Source organism: Dipodomys ordii, unplaced genomic scaffold, assembly GCF_000151885.1.
Source record: "Dipodomys ordii isolate 6190 unplaced genomic scaffold, Dord_2.0 Scaffold16, whole genome shotgun sequence".
In the NCBI taxonomy this organism is placed as follows: Eukaryota; Metazoa; Chordata; class Mammalia; order Rodentia; family Heteromyidae; genus Dipodomys; species Dipodomys ordii.
In genome coordinates, this window is record NW_012267232.1 from 5,711,497 (window position 1) to 5,733,905 (window position 22,409).

Consider the following 22,409-nt stretch of genomic DNA (forward strand, 5'->3'; position numbering starts at 1 on the left):
AAAGTATTATTTTCTTTAAACAGCCTTTTTACTTCCTCTTAGAAGTTTCATTTGGGATCTTATCACCTAAAAAGATGAATAGAGCCACATTTTTAAAGCCTTTGAACAAGCACAGAACAAGCTACTCTGGAGTAGATGGCCACTCTTGGAGGAGTAGGTTTTCGTAGCTCGGAAGTCTTGACGTTCACAAACTTACCTTTGAGGTTGCCTCAAGAACTCAGGGAACAATCCTATAAACTGTCTTCCTGAACTACTGTCAGGCCTCTCAGATTTGAAATGTATAAATCATATGAGTATTTATTTGTCTTCTATATTTACAGCTGTAGAATTTTTCTATATTTTAATGCATTTATTTGTCAGAAAGGGCCTTGATTTTAAAGTTAACCCTTTAATTTGCAGATGAGTTTTTATGGTTTGTTTAATATAGATCAATTTTTCCATGGCTTCTTGCTCCTCCTTTCTACAGTAAGAAATTCTTATCATCAGATTTGAGATAAGTATTGACACACCATCTTAAGACCAGAATTTATGGAACAGTAAGCCTTTTAGACTGAGTAATACTCCAAGCCCTGTGCCAACCTTATTTAATCTCTGCTTCTAGCCTCTGCTTCTGCTATGTGGAGTACATACAAGGTGAGGGACACTACTAAAGCTCACCATAGTTACCTGATTATTTTCATGCAACAGTAAGAGATTTGGAGGGACCATACCATCTGTTTACAAGAGGTGAAACAAAAACCAAACACCGCTTTATGAACAGATATGCAAGATAAAGCAAACTTCCTAAGAAGTCACATACATCAGAAAGTCATTCTCAACAGAATAATTCCCATCAAGGAACTGCAGACCTCCTCAATACCCATCCCTTCTCAAGGGCCCTGACAAGGCACCACTATTCATGGTGACACACTGGTGACACACACTTGCAAGTTTGGTACTGCTTTTTTTTTTTTTAGTCACAAAGTCCTAATTTCCCCCTGAAGAATTCATTGTGACCCTCTTCTAACTGCTTCAAAATATTTGACATCTGCTCTTATGCCTTTCCTAATCTTTCTGTAGTACAAACTCAGCTACTTGTATGGCACTAGCTTTCACAGAAAACCTCACTTTAAACTAGTTAAGCCTAAACTCTGGTCAAAAATAAGACAGCATATGCAGAACACTTATGAGATACACTTCATGTTACTCAAGGTTTTAATCATTGGAACTAAACATCAAGCGTATTTCTCAAATAGCTGGCTTAATGTATGATCAGATTTGTTGTATCTTATTTTACATAGTATGAAGTGTAGGTTAATTTGTTTCCTATAAATGTGTATTTATGTGTATATAAAGTGATGTACAATGAAATGTAAATAGGCTTTAAGGGGAAGTATTAGGCTGTATTTAGAATGTGTTTTTATCCAAAATCAAAATGCTACTCAAAGGAAAATTTAGCCATGAGAATTTCTTACCCACCCTCAAAAAATAAAAAGAGAAATGTCACACTGGTCCTTAAAGTTATATATTTGTGCAACCATTTATTTTTTAACAGTTAATTTTTGAGAGTCAGTTTAGAGAGTTTACTTAGACTATAGCTTCAAGATTTAAAAAATAATTTTAAAGAGATTAACAGGGCTAGGAAGGTGGCTCAGTGGTAGAGTGCTTGCTTCACATGCATGAGGCCCTGGGTTTGATTCCTCAGCACCACATAAGCAAAAAAAGCTGTAAGTGGCACTGTGGTTCCAGTGGTAGAGCGCTAGCCTTGAGCTGAAGAGCTGAGGAACAGCCCCAGGCCCAGAGTGCAGGCCCCACGACTGGCAAAAAAAAAAAAAAGAGAGAGAGAGATTAACATAAACTTAAAATTTTTGCTTTCAGATTTTTTTAATGGCACTCTTGAATAACATGTTGCCGGTTCTGGTGGCTCACGCTTGTAATCCTAGCTCCTCTGGAGACTGAGATTTAAAGATGGCAATTACAAGCCAGCCCTGGCAAGGAAGTCCATGAGATTCTTGAACTGTAGCTTACGCACTAGCCTTGAGCCAGACCGTTCAGAAGCAGTGTCCAGGCCCTGAGATCAAGCTCTAGGACAGGCACAAAGTAAGAATAAGTTATGTATTTTATAAGCATTCAGTAGCTTTATTAAAAGCACAGTTTTACAAAATTTATTTTTATCCAAGCATAGTTATTTAAGATAGCATGTAAGACTGGATCTTTATTTCAAGGAAAGAGGCTCGTGTTGGCCTTTGGGATAATCTGTTGCATTAAGAGTCAAAGACAACCTGCATAGTAATATCTCCATTGTTTTTGTTTGCTCCCTTCTACTCTGAAGTTCCAGTTTGTGATGGGAGAGAAGTAGAAGGGGAGAGGTAGAAATGACCACAGCATTTTGTTCTATTTATTTTCCCAATACTCTTACTATCTCTAGGCTTGAAAATCGTTTTAAATCTGACTCCTTCCCAGAAGCTTCAGTGCACTGCTTATATTTAACGTGAGTAGGTACCATGACATCATCATCTGCTAAGGAATAGAAAGAGAATGTACAGGGCCTAATATTTCAACAATGCACTAATATCCAAGGCAGGTATTATTTTGATGACCTTTTGTACTTTTAAAAAATAAATGTCTTTATGGTAGACTTTGGTTTTTAACCAAAATGAATTTATGATTTCTCTTTGTATTTTTTTCTGAGCGAAGAGGAAAAAAAAAATACATTGCTGTTGTCAGCACCTTTTGAAGGTATTTCCCAACCAAGGCAAGTCTATATTCTTTGTAATACTGTAGTATTAAGCAAGTCATGTTTTGGGTGGATTACCTGCAATGAATGACTCATTAGGATGATATAATTATATTAGAAATGCCAAAACCAAGTCAAAGCCTAATAACCAAAGGACTCATCTTTAGAATATCCCTTATATCATGTTTGGACCTATTTGAACATCTCAGTGCTGTGAAATAGTTTTGTGAAAATGGATAGCTATTTAATAACAAATCCAAGTTAGCTTTTCTCAATGATAACAAGTTAAATTTATTCTACTGGGGAGACCTTGGCACACAATGACTTTTTTTTTGTAAAGGAAAACCTGAATTAATCTAAAGCTGTCCCTAGATTCTGGTCAAATAGGGATTATAGTGTGTGTGTGTGTGTGTGTGTGTGTGTGTGTGTGTGTCAGTGTGTCAACTTTGTAAATTTTATCTTCACTATTCTATCCTAAAAAGAATGTGAGCTTAATATGTAAATAAATCATTTTGCAAGCATGCCTGTTGTTTTCTGTTTATAGTGCAGTTTCAGTGTATATCTTTGGGCTTTAGAATGAAGGCATAAAAATAGTGCACTTAACACTATAAATGCAGATGTCAGGCCCCACCCCAGATGGATCAAATCAGAACCTTCATTTGAAGAAGATCCTCATTGTAAGGTAAACTAAATAGGTAGGTTGAATTAGGTAGCTGATGAAGAGAACACCACACAATATTCAGGCAGGACGAGAAGTCTTATTTCCCAACTGCTGCCCAGCTGTGCCTGGTGGAGAGCACATGGCTGAAAGGGGTGAGCCACCCATGGGCTAGGATTTATCTAGACCAAGGGCAGGGAGAAGGTGTGGCCAGGTTGGGGATGCAGTATGTGACCTCAGGGCCTGGGACCCTCCCACAGTCAGCTGGGAAGTGTGACCAGGCAGCCCAGGATGTGACTTTGGAGGAGGGGGAGGTGATTGCTTCCAGGTGTGCCAGTTACCTAGGTGACACAGGTACTGGGTATAAACTTAGCCAAGAGGAAGGAGGAATCTGTCCCACCTTCCCAGGGTGGACCTTCCATTCAGGTGCTTGATTCTTGTCAAAACAGTGATGATTTTCACACCAGCCAGCTTGGTGTAGTGGTACATAATTCACCTGCAGAATTCTACGTTAATCTTCCACTAGGTCCTGCTTCAGGTTTGGGGTGCGTCAGATGGGTTCCCCGTTCCCCTTTGCCATCTTTATAGGTGGACAGGTCAGACATTCTTAATTGAGCTGCTCATAGGTGATGAGGCAAGTGCAATGAAAGACAAAAAGAAACATTAAGCTGAAAGAAGACTGTGTTCATCTGATGAACACTCAAATGTAGAATGGAAATGGAAATGACTAAACCAGAGTCAGGAGTCTTGTTGTATTTCTTTTTGAAACTTGGATAGCAACCTCACACCACCTTCATGAGGTGGGAGCTATGATCCCCATTTTACAGATGGGAAAACTGAAGCTTAACAAAGTTGTGACTGACTTATAGGTACACTCCCATTCACGTAGAGGACCCAGGACTCATGGACCAAGTTTGTCTGCATTAATATACTACAAATATTTATCAATCCTACTTCTAACAAAAGTTTAATCATTGTTGATCCAATAGCCAACATATAACTGCACTAGAAGAAAAATGTATAACATTCTTGGGGAAGGGGTATCCAAGATGGCATGCTAGAGATGCCTAACACTCACCTCTACAAATAAGAACAAAATATATAGCTGCATTTGGAGGTGAGTAGTTGTGGGAGAACCATGGAGACATTGGAGTGTTAGAAGATCCAGATCCCGGGACAACAGCATAGAAAGAGAACACACCCCAGCATCTTCTCCGCCCCACCCCCCTCCAGCTCCATAGCCAGGGGAGGGGTCATCTTCCCTCTGCAGGAGCAAGGATGAAAAGAGATTCCCAGCTACTGATCAGGTAATCTTAGTCACTGGAAATCTTCATAATCCTCCCAAGTTTGCAGTCCACATAGATTAAGTAACCTGCCATCTACACAGTAGCCTGGCTTTGGAGAAGAATCTTACATCTATCTCTCAGAGGTGCTAGCTTCAGAAGCCATCTTGAGAACTGGGCTATTATCTGAGCTTGAACAGCTTTAGGGGTCAGAAAACTGCACATTCCAGTCTCTGGTACTCCACAGATATTCCACTACACTGGTTTGTAGTAGAAAGGGTACTTGCTTTGCAAACCAAACTTGGAACAGCAGAATGACTATGATCTAAACTTGCTAGGTGTCCTTGCAGGGGACAGGTTTTGTAACATGAAGAGAACAGCAGCACAACACTTTCAAGAACCAGAAGATCAAGGGACTTGCCCTCTGAGACCAGAGGCATTTTCAATCATGTGTGGACTTGCACCAGTGCTAACCATTCAGTTCCGCTGCTCACCCCCTCCTCCCCACCCGCAGTTAAGGCACTTATTATGGACGCAGTGGAGAGGGAATACCTGCTGCTTCCCGGCATTCAGGAGATGCTGAACTCTGTGACACTGGCCCAGTATGTGGTATAACTGAAGGAATGTGGAGGGGAAAAAGGGCCTCAGCTCCAGTCACTGCTCACTCCTGGAGGCACATGGCCAGGGTTTTTAGATTTGCCTAGGAATATGAAAAATGAGAAGTTATGGGGGGACTTAGGCACTTGGCAGAAGAGATAAAAGTCAAACAGGAAGTACCAAAGAGATGGTCCATAAAGTGAAGGAATGCTAAGGAGAGCCACACGTGTGGAAGAGACCACACAGAGGTCCAGTTTGGGGCTCAGGGTATTTCTAGTAAGCAGAAAATCCCCTATACTTCTATAGTTGATAATACACCATTATTAGTTTTTCTTAAGTAAAGCATGCTTTCTCCATGTCTACAACCTTTTTATTTATTTATTTTTTTGGCCTGTTAATGTTGGTTCCAAGAAACAGAATCTTCTTGGGGTTATTAAGTTCAGCTGGAGGGGAGAAGGGGGGCAGTAGCAGAGAAGGCGGGAGGGGGCGGGGATTGGGGACTGGAGTCCTTTAAGGTATTTGTTTCAAAGGGCCAAGGGTAGGAAATGCAGACTTTCACAAGGAACTGAAGCAGAGACCTTCGGTGCTGCTCTTCACCCTAGCTGTCCCTACCTATCATCACATTGTTCCCCTTTTTCTACTTCTGTCCCTGCACCTGCTTCTTAGGCAGTATTGTCTTTTCCTGCTTTTTATCGACTTCCTGTTCAAATACCAAGTAAGGCCCAACAATTACTTCCAAATTGCCACTCTTAAATTCTTTAAACATCTGACTGACCAGGCAGGGTTTTAATCCAATCAACTGTGGCCCGCCAGGGTCAGTCTTAGGGTGCAAGAAGGAAGAGCCTAGGAGCTGGGAAGGTGGCTCAGTGGTAGAGCACTTGCCTTGCATGCCTGAGGCCCTGGGTTCCATTCCTCAGCACCACATAAGCAAAAAGAAAAAAGTGGAAGTGGTGCTGTGGCTCAAGTGGTAGAGTGCTAGCCTTGAGCTGAAGAGCTGAGGGACAGCGCCCAGGCCCAGAGTTCAGGCCCCATAACTGGACACCCCCCCCCCAAAAAAAAAGAAGGAAGAGCATAATCCAGTAGCAATTTATTAAAGGGATCTGCAGGCAAAACCTAACAATCCAAACTTGATTTTATATTAACCCCATGATCAAATCAGAGAAGTTCTTTGATTTGTGAGATATCTTCCTTCCTCCTTGGGGCCTGTTATAGGGCCCCTTCTTTGTGCTCACAGAGGTACCTTGAGCATCCCAGGTAAAGTAGAAGCACTCTGAAATTGCCCAATAGTTTACCCAAATCTCTGTTTGGCTTGTGCCCAGATCTGACTGAGGATAAAATGTTGTGATCAAGCCGGGTGCTGGTGGCTCACGCCTGTAATCCTAGTTACTCAGACGACTGAGATCTGAGGATCGTGGTTCAAATCACGCCTGTAATCCTAGTTACTCAGACGACTGAGATCTGAGGATGGTGGTTCAAATCCAGCCTGGGCAGGAAAGTCTATGAGACTCTTATCTCCAATAAACCACCAGAAAACCGGAAGTGGCGCTGTGGCTCAAGTGGTAGAGTGCTCGCCTTGAGCTGAAGAGCTGAGGGACAGTGCTCAGGCCTGCAGTTCAAACCCCACAACCAACAAAATAAAAATAAAAAATAAAAACTGTTGTGATCTAACAGCTATCTTGTCGTGAGGTTGAGGGTCTCATCCTAACATAGTAGAATACAGGACTGAAAGCCCTCTGAGACCAGAGGTATTTTCAGCCATGTGTGGACTTGTACTAACTTGCCAGGGCTGAAGGCCAGTAACCCTTCAGTTCCTCATGCCCCCCTGCCTCATTCGGGTGTCTATTGCCGACAGGGTGGGAGCGAACACCTGCTGCTTCCCTTTTTGTGCTCACTGTTTCTAAAATAGGGTCTCTTAACAAATTGAGTCCCTTCCTATAGGCTAGTCCACTCCTTCCCTTCTCCACAGCTTAGCATGCTCCCTTCCTAGGCAGAGCTAGGCCTGTGTAATAAAGGCAGTAAATAATCAACTTCCAACCCCTTGGGATGGCACTTCTCTGAGGCAGAAGGCAACAAGAGCCCCTTAGCGGGACCTTCAGGTCTGGGCAGTTGCAGGACCCTTATCTACTACTTAGGTAGTAGACATAAATCCTAGGCTGACATGAAGCCCCTGGCCCACATGTCCACACCAGGGTCTCCGCCTCCTAGCCCCTTGTAGCCCCTCCTAAGCCTCCTAGATTATATAGGTCTCCTCAGACAATAGCCTGGGCTTCTTCTCATTCCTCCCTTGTGAGAAAGAGTCTTGCTGGCCCTCTTTCCCCAGCAATAAACTTTTCTTTGTTCTCTGTACCTGGATGTCTGCATGGTTCTCTGGCAAAGTCTATTAATCTTAATTTTGCTAAGAGTCTCATTTCTCATAGATGTGTACCAGGACTGCAATGTATATTTTTAGGCTCCCCATCATTAATGGAATCACAATGGTGTGCCATTTCATCCAGCCTCCCTCCTTTGAAATGGAGTCACATAAGCTTTTCTGTCACGGCTGGTCTAAAACTATGATTCTATCAATCTTGGCCTCCCATGTAACTTGCAATGACAGGTGTAAGCCACTGGTACCTGGCTTCCTTCTGGATTTTTGTGTTTGTGTGTGTGCGCATGCATGCGTGCACGCATGTGCACGTGTGTGTGCATGTGTGCAAGCCAGTACTGGGGTTTGAACTCAAGGTATCACACTCTTGCTTAGTTTCTACCACCTGAACCACACTTCCACTTGTGGATTTTTACTTGTTTATTTAGAGATAAGAATTCACTAGAGATAAGAATTCACAGGCTTTTCTGCCCATGAGAAACCAGGGGTGGACTGGAACCTCAACTCTCAGGTCTTAGTCTCTTGAGTAACTATGATTACAGGCATGAACCACCAGTGCCTAGCTTCTTCTGGACATACTCTACATGGGAAAAGAAGATTTTTGTTTTAGCCACTGTTCTTGTGGGGTTTTCTTCTCATTTGCAGCCAAACTTAATCCTAATGGAGAACAAGATTTAGTTGAATAGTGGGGTAGGATAGAGTTCTCTCGATCATCCAGATTCAAGAGAAGATGCTGCACACATGGCCACTCAGGGAAGATGGGAAAACCCAAAAAAGGTAGAATTTAGTTCTGTATCTGGTTACTTGGAGATAAAAGGTAAACTTTTATACCTAAGGGGGATTGATAGATCCAGCAGGGCAAGAAATGAAAGAATGCTGAGAGGAGCAAACAGCAACCTGCAGAGATAAAAATCTCATCAGAGGCACCAGTTTTTGTGTTTTATTTTTACATTACATTCGATGCTCTGGCCCCTGGAGTCTGTTTTTTCAAGCACTAGCAAATTGGCTGTGCTTTGATCCTGAAATAACATTTGTCTTGAGCAATAGAGCTGGACAAGTAGATACGTATTAGGAAAGTGACCTTTTATAACTGTACCAAACTGCAGTGGGTATTTGAAACTACAGACTTTAGAAGAGAAGCCACAAAGGAAAGAGTATGATCAGGACAGAAGCACTAGATGGTTTTCTTCAGATTTAAATTTTATACCTTACTTTGGAATAGTCATTCACATTGGGATCTTTACCAGGAAGAAGTTATAGATCCCAAGAGGTTATATATCTCTCACCTTTGAGGTGAGAACACCTTTGGCTTACACCAGTAATCTTAGCAGGAGATTAATTAATTAATCTCAGGGAGACAGAGATAGGAGGATTGTGGATAAAGCACATACCAGGCAAAAGGCAAGACCCTATCTCAATGAAAAAGACAGGCTTGGTTAATCATGCTTGTAATTTCAGTTATATAGGGCAGGTTTATAAGGCTGGCTCCATGCAAAAAGACTGAGGCTCGATCTGAAAAAGAACTAAAGCAAAATGGTTTGGAAATGTAGCTCAAGTGGTAGAGTATTTGCCAAATGGGAGGCCCGGTACACACACACACACACACACACACACACACGCTTAAAATATAGTTTAAGCGTCACAAATTCTAAAGGCAAAAAATTGGTCAAAAATAACTAGTGGGTTTTCATTTTACTCCATTTCCCCTATTCAGCATCTTTTCCTTGCACTTCCTATAAGGATGACCCCTTCATTGGCTGGGAAGCTATCCCCAGAAATCTCTAAATGAATCAAGAATGCTCTGGATTATTTGGGGTGTGTGTTTTGTTTTTGTTTTGCTAACTATGAAGCATACAACTTCACCTCACCACTACTAATTTGCCCAGGGACTAATGGCAAGCAGGAGGCTACAGTTAATTAAGATCAGCCCAGCTGCTAGTTGTTGTTATTTACTTCTGGGTTGTACCCTCACTGATACCCACTTCAGTCACTGTGCTCCTCCCACTACTCTTCCCTAAAGCTTTCAGTCCCATGTAATTGGTATATCCACAACATGGCAGCCTCAGTTTTTCCTCCAGCCTATATTGTCATCAATGATTTCACCATTTCTGAAGTCTTTACTTCAAAGAGATCTAGGTCTTTGCCTACCTGTCTTTCTCCACTTCTAAAACTCCTTTTCCTTCACTGAGGAAATAGCTAGCAAAAACAAAAAAGAAAAAAACTATCAGCTCTTCTGACTGGCTCACTTTAAATTTACAAACACATACCAAGTTCACCTTCAACAGAGTTTAAGCATTTCAGTACTTAAGAAATTGATCTTCCCATTTTAAGGTCTGCCCCAACCACGCAGGCCCGGTGCAGACACCTCCCTACTTCTTGGCTAGGTTTTCACCCAGTATCTGTGTTACCTAGGTAAGTAACTGGCAACCCTGGAAGCAGTCACCTCCCCCTTCTGCTAGGTCACATCCTGGGCTCCTCTCATCTGACTGGAGGGTCCCAGGCCCTGAGGTCACATCCAGATCCAGTGCAGCCACACCTTTCTTGGCCACACCTCCTCCTGTCCGTGGACTAGGTAAGTCCTGCAGGGGAAGGGGCAGCAGTTCAGTAAATAAGCTTCTTTTCCTGTCTGAACACCACGTGGTGTTCTCTTCACCTGCTGCCTAATGAAACCTACCTATATGATAGAATTTACACCCATTATCCAAGATAATACATCATTTCCATTAAAAATCTCCTATAAGTCCATTTGTCTTGTTTGCTCTCAATATCTTGATTCCTTTCTCAGAAGTTACCTCCATTATCCATCACTAATTCTACCTACTTCCTTCATACCATATTTCTACCGATAACTTATAAGAACTAATTTCATCCACAAAGTCTATTACTATAAAACTAGCTTTGTATTGGGCAGACATAGTTATTTATTAGACTAGCTTTAAGAGTTCATATAAGGGGCTGGGAAGGTGGCTCAGTGGTAGAGCGCTTGCCTTGCATGCTCAAGGCCCTGGGTTCAATTCCTCAGCACCACATAAGCAAAAAGAAAAAAGCCGGAAGTGGCGCTGTAGCTCAAGTGGTAGAGTACTAGCCTTGAGCTGAAGAGCTGAGGGACAGTGCCCAGGCCCAGAGTTCAGGCCCCATGACCGGACCCAAAAAAAAAAAAAGAGTTCATATAATTCTACTCTCCTGCCTATACAAAGGCTTCTTTTTTGTATCGTGAAATGTAACTTTCAATTTTCCATCTATATGAATTATACAAAATAGAAGATTCACTATTACATTTTTTGGCATGTATAGAGAAGGCTGTATATATCCCCTATTTCCAGTCTGATTATAAAGACGCATGTGTGGAAATGGGACAAATTTAAATATGAAACAAGAAAGGCAAAACTGTAACACTAATCTCATGGTATAGACTCTAAGAGAAAAAAAATCACAGAAATACACAGAGTGGCAAGAAGGAATATTTAGTTGGAATTCAGAGTTCTCTTCAACTGAAAAGAACTTTGTGTTTTGCTCTGTGTTTAAGGATGAACATGAACTTTGTGTAATTGAAATTCCCCCTTTTGTCAACAGGGGTTTCTTTGTACAGCTCATCCATTCCTTATGCATAGAGGAGTGTTCACCTATAGCTGTCAGGAGATTTCTCAGGTAACCCTCATGAATGGTACCAGTTACTTCATCCTCAAAGCAAGCAAAAGCATTTTCAGGATCTGTACTATTTAACTTCTCACCAAACATGATGAAGAGCATGGTGAAATTGATAGGACCCAGATACTTATGGCATCTAGATATTTATCAGTAGGGTTTTTTTTCCTAGTATATCATGTAAATGTCCAGTCATGCTGTCTGGGCTCTAGTCAGTCATATTGAAGGGTTCTTTGAACTCCTGGATCTGTGACCAAATACAACAAACACATTAGATATTGCATACTAAGGTACGTCTTGGTAGTCTCGGCCTTTTGCCCTTTTGCTGGATGTGATGATGGTTAAATCCTGTTCTTCACTGTAAATCTCTTGCCCCAGTAAGCATTATGCCCACCTTTGGTCCTCAGCTGCACCCAAACTTGAGCCCCTCCCTGCCCTTTACAGCTGGCCCCTCCCTCTCTCCGCCCAGACCCACCTGAGCTCCCTCTACCTCATTTCCTATCCCAGACCCTGCTGCTATCTAGATAGCTGAGGTCGCCCTGTGCTCTCTCTCTGGGGGAAATATGGCTCCTCTAATAAACCTTGTAACAATCTTTCTCCTGTGCCTGCCTGCCTCCGCACGGTCCCCTGGCTTGGATGTGACAGATCCTTTCATTGATCCTTTCAGTCTCCAGACTATACAAGCACTGTTAGGGCAGCTTTGCATTTGAGGGTACTAAGTCTAAACTTAAGACAAAGAAAAACTGAGCTCAAATGTTGGCTTTGTGACTACTTAAGCTATGTAAATTTACAAAGTTAAGAGTTAACTTCTCTGACCTTGCTTTGCTGCATTTGTGTAACTGCTAGAGGTGGTTAGGGAGTCTAGTTTCACTTAAGAATTTCCTGATACCTGATAAAGCAGTAAAAATTGTTGACTTTAAACAGTCTTCACCTTCCTGTTCACATCTTAATAGAAAGTACACATAAAGCACTTTTGCTCTTTAATGAAATATGGTTGTCTCAAGCAAAAGCACTTATATAATTCTTCAATGAGTTCAATGCTTTTTCATCATGGAATGCCCTTTTTAGAGTAATAGAAATATAAATTATAGTTTTTCAAACAAGACCTAACTATATTGTTTTGCCAATAACCAAATTCAAGTCTTCAAGAAAAGATTAGAATTTAATCCAAAGAAATGTTCAGAGGGTTTCAACTATACAGATATTCATGTTTAGAATCATTTATTTAATCTTGCAAGAAGGAAATTTTCCAATGTCCATAAAAACTTTATAGCAGTTGGGCTGGGAAGGTGGCTCAGTGGTTGAGTGCCTGCCTTGCATGCATGAGGCCCTGGGTTCGATTCCTCAGTACCACATAAGCAGAAAAAGCAGGAAGTGGCACTGTGGCTTAAGTGGTAGAGCGCTTGCCTGGAACTGAAGAGCTGAGGTACAGTGCCCAGACCAAGTTCAAGCCCAGCGATCAAAAAACAAAACAACAAAACCTATAGTATTTGCTCTTTTATTTGAACTATTCTAATTGTGGATTTTCAAATTATACTCAGTAGTGTTGGTAGTTAAAGTATTAGTTATTAATATAATCTAGTATAGCTTGGCATTTGGACAAGAGCAGTGGAATGTTTATATGAAAGGCATATGTGTTGGGCTGGGAAGATGGCTCAGTGGTAGAGCGCTTGCCTTGCATGCATGAGCCCCTAGGTTCAATTCCTCAGCACCACATAAGCAGGAAAAAAAAAAAAAAGCTGGAAGTGTTGCTATGGCTCAAGTGGTAGCGCGCTAGCCTTGAGCTGAAGAGCTGAGGGACAGCACCCAGGCCCAGAGTTCAGGCCCCACAACCGGACCCCCCCACCCCCCAAAAAAGAAAGACATATGTGTTATAGGTTGAAAGAAAAGAGACAGTAAAGAGAGTAGGTTGAAATTCCTTTTCTTTTCTTCTCTGTATTTTTAGTCAATGTAATCCTAAATCATAATTACCACTGAAGTTGTCACTGAAAAGATGATGATACTAGAGTTTAGAAAATTGTCCCTATTGGCAGAAATGACATTCATTTCTATGAACTAATTAATCATGGCTGAGATAATCAGGTTTTGCCTGGCAAGCAAGTCTCAACATGCTCTAAATTCAGATGAAGCTATTGTGAAAGTTTTGAACATTAAATTGTCTGGAGGTGTTAGGCTTCTGATAGAACTATGAGTTGAAGAGAAAAGCACATCCATGCAATACTATATTTAAATATTACTACTAAGAATTTTGAATTCTCAGTATTCTGTGAACTCAGAGTCTTTCAAAACAAAAGTCATAAGGAAGATACCCATTATTTGGCTTTAGTTTTTGTTTTTGTTTTGCCAGTTCTGGGGCTTGAACTCAGGGCCTGGACACTGTTCCTGAGCTTCTTTTGCTCAAGGACAGTGCTATACCACTGGAACCACAGTGCCACTTCTGGCTTTTTCTGTTTATGTGGTACTGAGGAATCGAACCCCGGGCTTCATGCGTGCTGTTGTGAAGTCCACTCCTGGATGGCTAGCAGACTCCACCCTCCTCGCAGCAAAGTCTCCACCCAGTACCTAAGTTACCTAGGCAACTGGCACACCTGGAAGAGGTCACATCTGCATCCGCTGAGGTCACATCTGAATTTGATGTGGCCACACCTTTCTCCGTCCCTACCCTAGATCAGGCCTAGCCCAGGCCCAGACACCCTCTTTTCTAGCTCTTTTCTCTCTCTTTCCTAGCTCTCCCAGCTCTCTTTCCCAGGCCTTTCCCCACCGCGTGGAGGACCAAGATACCCTGGTGCCAGCCAGAACGATGAATAAACCTACCCCTTACCTGAATACCACGTGTGTGGTGCTCTTCTTACTCAGTTACCTCTTTTTAAAAACCTAACACTAGGCAAGTACTACTACTAAGCTACATTCCCAGCCCTCCATAGTTTTTAACTCCTTTTATTTACATTATGCTTTCCTCTTTCTTCTCTACTAATTTCTAGGACATTCTCTTCATCCTTTTGCAATGGCACAGAGCTTGTTTCTGCCATGTTTCATTTTTCCTAGCAGGCTGTATTCACATTCCTTATTGTTCTCAATTTCTTTACTTCTTCCTGTACTGCAACTACAGTTTGGTCATACTTGATAACTGCTAGCGAACACATCAAACTGAAATTCCCTCTGACCACAGAATCCTGTTACTGCCCTCCCATTTCCTCACTCCACTGAATTTGCTCTTTGTCTACTTTGTTATTTCTTGTTCCTGAATCTTGAACAGCAAGAGATAAATAGCATCACCAGCCAAAGGCAAAGGATTTGATATTTACTGTCCTGTTCAGACCTGCCTTGACCGAATGCATGATTCTGTTTACATTTTAAAAGATACTTAGTTCTTTAATGTTAAAAGTTTGATGTGCAAGACTAGAGTATTGAATTATAATTGTGGTTAATATTTGAACTGCTGACATTACTAAGTTGAGAATCCATAATTTAAAATTCTAAGGTCAGTTTAGTCTTTTTTCTATTTAAATCTATCCAATGCTTACTCATAGTTCATTTTCACTTATCTGATCAAGAGTTGTTTCATATTTTTCATGTGGTGTTAGGGAAGGAAGCTGATTTAGTGTACCTGGTGGTGAGCAACTAAGCTGAATGAGCCTTTGAGTGCAAGCCCTGGCATCAGCAAATAGTAAATCTAATTAATTCAAGTTTGAGTATCATATAAGCCATGCTCCCAACCCTCCAAGTTTTAGCTTTACACTTTGTTTCTTTGTTAGGGTCTGGTTTTTTTGTTTGTTTTTCATGTATCTCTTTTTAGTAGGGTCCACAATGCTGTCCTCCTTCCAAAGTTTCCTGTTTCATTACCTGTTATTCCCCTAGAAGCTTTGCTTTCATCACCTTAAATTGTCCCAAATTGTGTAGAATTTTTTGGATCCCATCTTTTCCTAGTACCTTCCAGTGGTCTTTTGGTTCCTCTCTAGATGACTTGGGGTCTAGGCTCACTGTATAGATATGATTCTCAAACTTTAAATCATTTGCCAGGGCTTGAACTCAAAGGCTCATTCAGCTTAGTTGCTCACTGCTGGCACTGAGCCACTTGAGCCAGCCCTCTTGATAGGGTAAATTAGACGTTGCCAGAGAACCATGCATAGAGAAGAAAGAAAGGTTTATTGCCAGGAAAGGGGCCAGCAAGACCCCTGCTCACAAGGGAGAAGTGAGTAGAAGCACGGGCTATTGTCTAAGGTGACCTGTATAACCTAGAAGGTTTAGGAGGGGCTAGAAGGGCTAGGAGGTGGAGGCCCTGGTGTGGATGTGAGGGCCAGGGGCTCCATCATGGTGGACTAGGATTTATGGCTGCTGTCCAAATAGTAGATAATGGGGCCATGCAGCTGCCCAGACCTTAAGGTACACTAAGGAACTCTTGTTGCCTTATATGGTAGTAGCTGCCCCAGAGAAATGCCATCCCAAGGTAAAGGGGATTGCAGGCTGGTTATTTACTGCCTTTCCTAAATGGGCCTAGTGTTGCCTAGGAAGGGAGCATGCCAAGCTGTAGAGAGGGGAAGGAGTGTGCTACGCTATGGGTAGGGAGTTCATTTCACTAACACCTCTAGTCTTGCTTTTTGCTGGTTGTTTTAGAGATAGTCTCATAGGCTTTTCTGCCTTCCTGAGTAGCTGCTAAGATTATAGCTAGCACCCAGTTAGATTTACTACTTCTTGAGTTTTCTTTGTTCTGGTTGATTTGATTCTATGTATGTGAGAACATTATCCTCTAATTTTCTTGGAATTATCTTCTTAATAGCTTCGTAACTCCAAGTACCTTGGATGGAATTCCAAATCAGAATTACCACCAATGTTGTCACTGTAAAGATGAATGATACTAGAGATAAGAAATTGTAGAATATAAGGAAAATATACTGTTTGAGCCACTTCATCTTCCCATATCTTTATTTTCTGCTTGCTTTGGTTGGAATTTTAGATGGATATGGAAATTATAAAGTGGAACTAAATTTCCCTCACTTCTTGAAGGTATTCCTTGATTGTCTTATGGTAATCCATTAGATGCTACCGATGAAAAATCCGACACTTGTATAATTTTTATTCCTTTATAATTGCCCTTTGTTTTCATGGAAAGGTTTTAAGAACTTCCCTTGATCTCCAGGCTTCTGAAATTTCACAATGATTTAATGAGAGAAAGATCTTTTTTCCATTCATTTTGAAGGGTACTTGGGATGTTCTTTCAATTGGGAATTCTTTTCATTTCTAGAAAAACATCTTGTAATAAATATTTGATGAAGTCATCTCTATTTTCTGTTATTAGATCTCTTGTAAAAAGCTTATTTCTCTTATCTTTTCCTTCATCTATTTCTCATCTCATTGTTTTGTTTTCAGTTGAGGTTTACTCAGTTTTAGCTTCATAATTTTATCCTGAATTTTATTTTGACACCCTGTCTTTAATTTCTAAGAGCTCTGCATTGTTTGGTGAATTTTTTTCATAGCACTTGGATATTTTCTGGATCCAATGTTCTCTTTTAAACTTCTCTGTTGATGGTAATAAGCATTGCTATTTAAAGTACTCATCTGTACTTTGAATTATTTGTTTTCTTTGGGGGGGGTTGTTTGTTGTTTTTTCTGTCTATCTTCCTATCACTTGTGTTGTAAACTTTGTAATTTCTGGAGAATCCTTGATTGCATATTTGTATTTAAGAATGACACAGTAAAGAGTGCATTTGCACATACTTGGGAGCGCTGGCTAAGGAAGCAGAACCTATTGCTTAGATAATTTCTCTATGACATGACTTGGCTATTTCATTGCTGAATGTGTAAAGGAATGTCAAGACATTTGCTCTAGGGCCATTTGACTTCTCCAGAAAAGAACACGAAGATCTCTTTCCTTGAGGATAGTTGCTCAGCACCTGAGATACTCCAGACAGGAGTTTAAGGTTTGAGTTTTAATTAATGCCTCTGTGCAGCTTTACTATCGTCCTTTATTGAACAGATACATAGGGATCCTCGACCTTTCCCAGACCCTTTGCTATACTTATCTTTACTTAAAACACTTAACTGTGGCCTCCTGTGTCTGGCCACGCTTTTTTCTGCCCACTTCATCTCACCCTTATTTCTCCTCATTTTAAAGCAGACGTTGTCATAGCCCTTACATTTTCAATAGCCCATCTTGTGTTCTTACAATAATGTGAATTTGTCCCTTCTATGTGATTTCACTATCAATTAAGCGTGATTCCTGGACAGAGAAGAGATGGAGTTATGTGGCTTAACTCCCATGGAAAAGGACATTTCCATTTGTTTTCCCAGAGCCTTTGCATTCTCATTACATAACCACCTTTATTTTTTTACTCTCTCATTCTTCACAATCATGTTTGCTTTAAAGCCTAACTTTTTAGCTAAGCAAGGTTAAAGTTTATTGCCTTAGAGAAAAGGGTCAAGAGAACCTTCCACAAAGCAATCAGCAACATAAGTAAGTATGAATAAGTATCTATGAGAAATAAATAAAAGTAGACTATTATTATTTCAGGGACAAGAAAGATTGAGGAAAAAAAGCATAGGTTCCACCCTTGAGTGAAAGCTAGGGATGTCCCCAAAGGTCTTGAAGATGGAAGAATGTTTTTCATGGATGCAACCTGGCTCTCTTGGAGATGATATTTACCAACCCCTTGAATCAGCAGGGAGTGACTACAGCAAAAGAGAAATAGTGGTGTAGTTCACTTAGCAGATTGGGTGTTGCCATGGTATTTCTGAAGATCACTTGGCTCCTGTGAGCTATAGGACTGATGCTTGTGTTTTCACATACAAATTATAATAACATTTTTACTGAGTTCTCAAAAAAAATCTTACTGTAAGATAAGCAAAAACTGAGAATTACAAAGAACACTGAAGTTGAAAGTGATTGAAAATAAGGCCTAGCTTTGGAAGAAATATAATTCTAGGCCCTGAGAGGCAGAAACATGAAAAAATGTATAAGGACTGACTACTGAAGCCAAAAGCCAGGATTGCTAAGAGTAAGGGACATCCTAGCTAGCTGTCAGGGTTTCTGAGATTCTCAAATCCAGGCAATAATATTACTAAAATCACCTTAGGCAACTAACTTATAAAGGGAAAAGACTTATTTGGCTCAGACTTTGGAAGTGCAAAGGCACAGCCCCATATGAGCTCAATTCAGGTGAGGGAAATGGATGACAGCATGGCTTCGTTCAATGCATGTAGGAGCCACTGCTCCTATCTCCAGCCAGATAACAAAGGAGGAGAGTACAGAAGAGCAGTGTTCCACAATTCCTTCAACTGTCACAACCCCAAGGACCAAAGGACTTCCTAGTAGGCTCACCTACGAAAGGTCCCACCTTCCCATTAGCATCCCTCTACAGACCAAATTTTCAGTCATAGATCTTTGGAGGATTCTCAAACTAACGTTTAAACCACAGCAAGTACACAAGAACAAAAGCTGAACTTAGGGACAGCAAATCTCCATACTTGACTTCTGTGAATCAGAACTGTGATACTAATACGTTGTTAAAATTTAGGATATGATTCATTAGATAGGAAAGGAATTTGGAAACACATCTTAGTTGCTAATATTAAGCAAGCAATTTTGAGAGTGGTGTAGATATTCTCTCCCTTAATCCTTCTCTTGAATTACAGTTTCCACCTGAAGGTCACTTGGGAATTTACGCTGTCAGGTACTAAGAGCAAAACTTTGGAGTCAATAAGCCAAAGAGAAATGCCTCTCCCACACCAAACTCTTTCTTTCTTTCTTTTTTTTTAGTCAGTCATGAGTGCTGAACTCTGGGCCTGGGCGCTGTCCCTCAGCTCTTCAGCTCAAGGCTAGTGCTCTACCACTTGAGCCACAGCGCCACTTCCGGCTTTTTTCTGCTTATGTGGTGCTGAGGAATCGAACCCAGGGTCTCATGCATTCGAGGCAAGCACTCTACCACTGAGCCACCTTCCCAGCCCCATCTGTGAGACTCTTATGTTGAATAAACCATCAGGAAACTGGAAGTGGTGCTGTGGCTCAAGTGGTAGAGCACTAGCCTTGAGCTGAAGAGCTGAGGGACAGCGCCCAGGCTGAGCGTTCAAGGCCCAGGACCAACAAAAACAAAAAACCCCAACAAAACAAAAAACTAGCTGTTAATATATAGGTCTAGTAGCTCTTTTTCTCACTGAAAGTACAACTGCAAGGGTAAAAAAATCTCTATTATGTAATTAACATTGTTGAGGTAGTGCTTGGAGACTCATAATTGCAAAATCTTAATGACTTAAAAATTCCCCAGTCTAGAAATTCTTAGAAAATAGATGTAAATTCAAAATCATTAGATGTTAGGATTTGAATCCAAAGTTTTTACATTTGCTATACATTGATATTGCTACCACTGCCTGCAGGTTGATTCTGAAATGCACATTCCTTGATAAAAAATGCAAATTATAATTGGGAGTGAGTGGGTGGCTCACGCCTGTAATTCTAGCTATTCAGGAGGCTGAAATCTGAGGTTCAAAGCCAGCCTGAGCTGAAGAGCTGCAGGACAGCTCCCAGGCCCTGAGTTCAAGCCCCCAGACTGAAAAAAAAAAAAAGCAAATTATAGGTCTTTCCTTTGCTGTAATTCAAAGAATTGAAATAGTATTGAGAAAGGCAGTACTTTGTGGGGAACATGGGTGGGTATCAAAATAACTGTGTCAGGAACAGCCTAGACTCACCTTAGTGAGACTCATAATGTGCTGTAGAAGAAAAACTCCCAAAATGGGAATCGAAAACTTCGGTTCTGACACTGCTCTGTTACTAACCAGGAGGGAATCTAGGGCAAAACATTTTATTTTGTGAGGTTACCACAGGTTACCCCTGAGTTCTTAGCCAGTTATATAAAAATCTTAGGATTATTTTCTTTATGAATGTGAAAAGTGTCCTGTATTCCAGCCCCTAGAAAAGGCCCAGATGTGAACAGTTGTCTCCCTTAACAAGGTCCTAATATCCGCCTTTTGTTCTCTTCTGAGGTCAGCTCAGGGCAGAAATATGGCAAGCAGAAACCTGGCAGTTCTTTTGCAACCCCTTCCCTCCATCTCCTACCTTCATACGCTACCTGAAACAAAACCCCATTGTCTCTTCATTTATGTCTCCTCACTGTTCCTTCTCCATCTATACTACTAACGCTTTAGTACTTGGCTTTTACCTGAACCATCAGAGCAAATAACTGCTTTTCTAACTGTCCTCTCAGGCCACAGTCTGCTTCTACTAAGCAACTTTTTTGTTTAAGATTTATACAGGGAGTGATTTCTCTTATTCTCACTCTGTAAGAGGTTCTTAAACTCATTTTAGCTGAAGAACACTAATTTAAAGCAGGATAAATGCTAGGTACACAGCCACCTTTTTTTGGAGGGTCTGGTTGTGGGGCCTGAACTCTGGGCCTGGGTGCTGTCCCTCAGCTCTTCAGCTCAAGGCTAGCGCTCTACCACTTGAGCCACAGCGCCACTTCTGGCTTTTTTTCTTTTTGCTTATGTGGTGCTGAGGAATCAAACCCAGGGCCTCAGGCATGCAAGGCAAGCGCTCTACCACTGAGCCACCTTCCCAGCCCCACAGCCACCCTTTTTTATCTGAACCCTTTAAACCATTCTCTCCTGCACTCACTTGGCAGTCATCTCGGGTTCCAAGAAGAACAGGAATTATCATTTATAACAAGTTTACAGAAGAGATGAAGGAAACTGTCCCAGAGGAAGAAAACAGCCAAATGCTCAGAATAGACCACCTACCAGGGAACAGTGACTTATTCCCTCCCCTCAGGTGATAACAATGACTTATTCCTTTCAAATGATGACAACAATAACAACTTCCAATGATTTTTCCAGAACCTCAACTGGCTTACTGTGATTGCTTATGTATACCTTTCTTCCCTTGTCTCCTGGTTCTTTGTCTATTTAAATCTATAACTCATGTCTCTACTCTGATGATGAAGAGGGGTTGAAGTGTTATTTGCCAACGGCATGTGTGTCACAAAATAAACCTTTCTTTGTTCTGCCCCATGTGTATTTGGCATATGAGGCAAGTGGCCAGACCCGAAAAGTGGAAGCCTTCTGGTTTTATCTCTACTGCTTTTATCCAGATCCATGCCACTGATCTCCCTGCTTTTGTCTTAGCACTTTCTTCTCAAACATCTAACATGATTGCCTTTAAACATTCAATCAACTATGTCACTCTTCTACTCCAAGTGAAATTCCTTATAATGCCCTAGGCAACTTTGCTGTTGTTACCATTGTCCTTTCCCACATCTTCCCTCCAATGCTCCTTTCCTTGTTCTTCCTATCTGACAGAAACACAACCCACTGCAGTGACTTTGCACTCACTTTTCTCTTTGTCTGGGACGCTCCAACTTCCTCACGTGGTCACTTAACTCCTACATCACCTTCTCATGGGCCTTCACTGGCCAGGCCATTCTATGACAGACACTTCATAAAACTGTGGGCCCTGTTTTGCTTACATTTTTTCCCCCGTGGCAATTGAGAGCTCCTGTGTGTGTGTGTGTGTGTGTGTAGTGCCTTATATAGCGGGTGCTCTATAAACATCACTGAATGAACTGTGGGACACTTGCAGGGGGAGGGGTTGGCATCACACCTTGGGCAAAGATGGAACCAGACCACAGGAAAAACTACCTTGTTTATGGCAAAACAAAACTTGATCATTCTCCTAATCCAAGAATTCACGGCTCCAGCCTTTATTAATGTGAGTTTTTTTTTTTTTCTCTCTTGTACTTTTTATGTCAGGAAAACATTCTTCACTACTAAGTCCTTCCCTGGGTCACTAAGGGATAAATCACAGTTTACCAACTGTTATCTTGGGTGCCCGACATAATTTTTAAAGGTCTGCCAGTTTTAGGGAGGCCAGGACAGGAAAGTCCTCAACACTCTGCGATGGTCACGGGGTGACAACAGGCTAACATCGTTCATCTTGAATAAACGGTGGGTCCCCCTTCTCTTCCCCTTGGTCAGAAAGGTGTGGTCCGCAGCTCCGGGGAGAGGACCGGAGGTTTCCCCAGGAGCGGCCCAGAGTCTCGGAGGTCCGGATCAGCAGCAGCCCGGGGGGGTCCCGGTCCTTCCAATCTATTGCCATCGGCGTTGTTCGAGACCCGCGTCCGCCCGCTCAGGGAGCGTAGAGGCCGACCTGGCCGGCCCGCC